This window comes from Rhagoletis pomonella, unplaced genomic scaffold (genome assembly GCF_013731165.1).
Source record: "Rhagoletis pomonella isolate Grant_MI unplaced genomic scaffold, Rhpom_1.0 Rhpom_scaffold_00019, whole genome shotgun sequence".
Classification (NCBI taxonomy): domain Eukaryota; kingdom Metazoa; phylum Arthropoda; class Insecta; order Diptera; family Tephritidae; genus Rhagoletis; species Rhagoletis pomonella.
The window spans coordinates 1,108,309-1,113,940 of NW_023458573.1; positions in this window are offsets into that span (position 1 = coordinate 1,108,309).

Sequence of the window (5,632 nt, forward strand, 5' to 3'; positions counted from 1 at the left end):
GGGAGCGCATGGTGCAATGCGTGAAAAGGGTACTGCGACACACGTTCCAAAGTTTGTTGATTGAGGCCGAGAATGTTGTAAACTCTCGCCCGCTTACACATTTGCCCGTTACGCTAGAAGAAGAGGAGCCTTTGACGCCCAATCACTTTTTGCTGGGAGGCGCCAATACACAGTGGTTCGGTTCAGGGTTTTTGCGAATATTCGCACTCGCATTCGCAACCGCGGAGCTTCCGCATTAATTTTAACATTCGCATTCGCAATAATCAATGCGGAGCTTTTGCGAATGCAAATGTTGTGCAAGTGCACCGATAAAACGTGTATATGGCAAAAAAATTACACATTGTAGTCAATATTTTTGCCTGTGGTCGTGGGAGTATTTGTGTAACGAAACTGGTCAAATGTCATATTTATCAACTTTGATAAAAATGTCTTTAAACATATTAGGAGTGTACTCGTACGCCCAACTATGTAAAGTTTTAGAAAACTTTTACTGGTTTTGCGTTCTCGTACCCAAAAAACTTGCAAAGTAGGGGAAATTGAGAGAGCAAAATGTGAAAGAGAGCTGCAAATTTCTGCTGGAAAAATTTTTCCCAGCTAAAACTTGCAAGTTAGAAAATCAGCTGATCACAAACACATGTTTGTAAATAAACAAAAGAAAATATGGCCTTTTTGAGTTATTTATTGCAAATTTTATTATTAATGCTAGTATACAACGAAAAAGTGAGTAAATTTAATATGCGCAACGTTTGTTGTGCTTATTTTTCGCTAATTTGCTATTAATCTCCAGTTTGTTTACTTTAGTGTGTGCTGACTATGGTTGCCGTATGACATTTTTCGTTTGTACCATAATTTACCTTTAAATATACCAAAATATATTTAAATGCAGCATGCTGAAATGTTGTTTTGCTGAAGTTTTCGGTTTTGGTACGTTGATTGTTGAAATGAAAATTTTATAATTTTAAAGCTACATCTGTGCTATATCTATTACATTGTTTTTGGATCAATGATGAGTGTTTGGAGGAGATACTCTTGTTTTTGAATGCGTCACCATGTGATATCACAAATAATTATGAGAAAAATAACTTATTCATATAATTAGTTTGTATTTTAAAAATATTTTTCTTATCGAAAACTATTCAATTTTATAAAATGCCAAATCGGGGGAAAATTTACCAAACAGAAAATAAATTGCCAAATTAATCACCAGTGGCAACTGTGCAAGTGATCAGCTGTTTCGAAGGTTGCAAGTTTTTGCAAATTTTGCGTTCTCGTACTTCTGTTGATATTTCGTCTCTTTGAGAGCGAATGCTGCTAAATTCTCAGAACTTTTGCTGCTGGAGAATTTTGTCCTCTCAATACGCGTACAAACCTATTATTTCTTAAGCTATATAACCGAGCTATCAATGGGAAGTCATACAAGTTCCAGCTTCTACTTTACCTTTGACGTAAGTCAAAGAGAACATAGTCTTTTTGACAATATTTTTTTGTTTTCTCTTCTTTAAATGCCTGCATTGGTTTCTTTCTTTATTATATTTTTTTGGACCAATCTTAAAAAAAAAAATACTATTTAGACACAAAAGAAGAAAGTGTGCACTGTAGTTCTTAACCAAATTTTCGGGATATGCTTTTGATCATATATGTAATACTTCTATATTGGCAGTAAGCTAACTTCTCAATGTGTAAGCATTCCGAAATCAAAGCGAGACAGTCTAGTACCGTTTTTGTCAATGTATTGTGTACTTGAGTGCCGTTTTTGTATATGTGTTGTGTACATGTTTATTTATAAACGTATGTGTTCCTTTTCTTTCGTACGTGTTTATTGATATATCTGTACTGTAGTGTTTTCGGACGGTACTAGCTCTTATTGCCAATATAGGAGTATTACATATATGCTTTGATGATACATATATTTGTTTCAATAATTCAAATGGGGCTCTTTGGGGAATTTATTTTCAGCAAAAATTTAAAGAACAGTAATTTTATTTACTTGTCGGGCAATATTTTTTTCGTTATATACATTGGATCCTTGGCTAAAAACTTTAGTGGTAAAAGTGTTCCTTCTTTGCTATTTAAAGTCAAAGAGTAAGCTCCTTCAATTGGGATTTCCAGCAGAAATGATCAACGTCTGGCTATAAAAAGAAACGATGCTCAAATAATTAAAAAATTATAGGTCTGACCTTTAATAAGATAAGAATTACATAATTATCTGAGATTCGAATGCTTATAAAAAAACGGGGTGCTTTTTAAAAAAATAATAATATTTTGGTCCGATTCGGCTGACAGCCACGACCTTGAAAACAGAATTTTGTTCAAAATGTTTAATCCTGGAAAATAATAATTTATTTTTCATATCCACCTATTTAGTTCGCTATAAGCACAAATTGTTCAAACCAGTCGCAGAAGAAAGTATTAAAAATTAATTACAAAAACTAAAATCGAAAAACGCTGATGAAGTTACAGATTCCCCAATTTCTGAAACAGCCAAAGGAATGAGAATGAAGAATTCATTTTAAAAAGCTTTAGAAAATCCTGACATCTGATTTGGCTTATACGCGCTGTTTAAACAACGATCTCGCCATTATGCTAGATTCTAATTGTTTCTTAAAAACACTTGACATCCGCATTCGCATTCGCATCCGCGGATGTGAGCTGTTAGATATTCGCATCCGCATTCGCATCCGCGGATGTCTAAAATTCCACATTCGCAACATCCCTGGTTCGGATAGCAGATCTAGCTGGACGAAAGTCAAAATTTGTTTCTTTTTAAAATACTTAATGGTACTTGGAATACATTCCTGACAATACATTCAAATAGAAATTGCATTTATTAAAGCATTAACATATGAAAACAAACAAAAAAAGGCAAGTCAACGCCGCCTATTTGAGAACTCTATTTTGAAAGCTGAAATTTAACTTAAAAGATTGCTAATTGCACTCACAGATATTTGCATAATTGAAAATTGACTTTATAAACAAAAAATTACACTTATTCCGCTATAGATTCAGAGGTCATATCGCAATTTATGTCCACATTGGTATAAGCAAATTTATTCTGAAAAATCGTCGTTTTGATTAATTAAAAAAATAAATTATAGAGTAGGAATAGCAAAGGCCGCCGAAGGCCGTTATAAAATCACTTGCATATTATTCTTTACACCTTCGCAAATGCAGAGGGTAAGTTCGATAACCAAGTCTAACCAATTGGCTTAGATATTTACATTTTAGTGATGGTATATCAAATCTCAAAATTCAAAAGTAATTATTAACAGGAATAAAAACTTTGGTTATGTAAGAGTTAAAAAAAATAGTACCTCGCGAATTTTCCGCTTTCTGAAATTACAAAATTATACAACAAGCATGCAAATCTTTAAGAGCTGTTATAAAATTTTTTCTGAAATTTATTTGTGTTTCTTGCTGTGATCTTAAATTTTAGTCATGGTAAGTAAAATCTTAAGAAGTGAGTTGTTTGACATTTGGAGAAGTGTTGCTGAAACTTCCAAAAGACAACAGGGTGTCCGTGATTATGTGATTAGTAAATTGAAAGAAATATCTGATGAAAATGCTCGTTCTGAAGTAAATAAAGTAAATTAAGTAAATGACTTTAGATTCGTAATCAGCAACCCAGAAAACCCCCAGGTACCCAATTACATAGAAATCTACCGATTTTTCTTTAATTTTCGTCCGCCATATTGGGTCCGCCATTTTGAATTTTTGGTAAATGACTTCAGATATGTGATCAGCGACCCAGTAAACCCCCAGATACCTAGTTTCATAGAAATCTACCGATTTTTTTTTCTTTTCGTCCGCCATATTGGATCCGCCATTTTGAATTTTTGATAAGTGACTTCAGATTCGTAATCAGTCACTCAAAAATACCCTAGGTAAGAAGTGGTGTAAAGATCCAACAACGAGTATTTGTTTAAATAGTTTCGTCCAGCTAGATTTGCTATCCGAACCACTGTGCAATACAGCGCAGACACCGAGTTGTATGGAGTCGCCAGAGCAGTATTGCTCCCTTCGTAATCAGTGCCACCTATCGAGGCAGATGCGAGATCGATTCTGGAAGAGGTGGGTAGAGGAATATCTGCCAACATTGACTCGGCGGTCAAAGTGGTGTTCGCCTACAGAGCCATTAAAGGAAGGAGACTTGGTTTTCACTTGTGACCCCAACGAGCCTAGAAAGCAGTGGCGTCGCGGTAGAGTATTAAGAATGTACCCAGGCCAAGATGGGCAAGTTCGTAGAGCAGATGTCCTAACCTCCACCGGTTCGCTCCAGCGCCCTGCGTCAAAACTTGCAAAGCTTGACATAATTGATGGTGAATCTGGCTCGATCCACGTGGGTGGGAATGTAACAGATTGAATTATTGTAGTAGACTATGTTGTAGTAGGCTTTATAGTAAATAGCACCAAAGCAACTCTGTTAAATTCTTTACCTACCCCAATTCCTCCTTTGTTTCGCTATTCGCACGTTCCGTTATTTCAAAGTGTAGATATATAAAGCACTTTCCGCCATTTCGGTTATTTGAGAAAACCACGCGTAACAAACGGTCGGAGTAAGAAACTGGGGTAAGTTACTTTGCCTATTTATTGTATTCATGTATTATAACCAAATTTGTCTATATGTAGAAATAAACTTGCTATTTCGATTGGCATCCTCCCAAACTCCAGAGTTTTATTGCTGCGCGGCAAGACATATATATTATTTAGAAAGTGTACTTTTGAGGTTTAAGAATTCAGTGAAAAAAAAATATTAAAAGTATTTACAAGCAAGTGACAAGTGTGGGTGATACCATAGTTTCTTTTGCCCAGAACTTCTTTCTGCGTAGGCGGCCTTCTGCCGCGGTTAGGGATCATAACCCTTACAAAGTAGAATTCTCCTTTCTTTATTGCCGAAGAAGCGGAGTTGAACACCTTTTGCAGATAACACCTTTCTGTGTAGGCGGCCTTCGGCCGCACTTAGGGATTATAACCCTTACAAAATAGAATTCTTCTTTGCTGTGCAGCAACTGGGGCTACCGCCCCAGTGATGTAGCCTTGGGAAAGGATAAGGTAACTAGAATTCCCTTTGTGTGGTAAACCCGGGGCTGCCGCCCCAGTCTATTATGGTTACTGGATGTTTTATAAAAACTAGTGTTCGCCCAGCGGTTGAAATTCAACCGCTAAAATTAAGGATAGTTTATGTGAGTTGAGTGGAGCTGAAATAAAATTTGTTGGAATGGGTTAAGTGGAGGGGAGTTTAGCTTAGTACTTAGCATAACATAACATAGAATAGCATTAGATTCAATAACATGACATATGTAGCATAACACATCACAATATAACATCGCACATTCTTCAGTTGTATTTCCTTTTTATCCCTATCACTTTCTTCCTCTCTATCTTTGTCTCTATCGCTTTTAATGTTTATGTTTATGTTTATCTACGCCTTCATATTCATGTTCATGTTCATGTTCATGTTCATGTTCATGTTCATGTTCATTTTCATGTTCATGTTCATTTTCATGTTCATGTTCATGTTCATGTTCATGTTCATGTTCATGTTCATCTTCATCTTCATCTTTATCTTTATCTTTATCTTTATCTTTATCTTCATCTTCATCTTCATCTTCATCTTCATCTTCATCTTCATCTT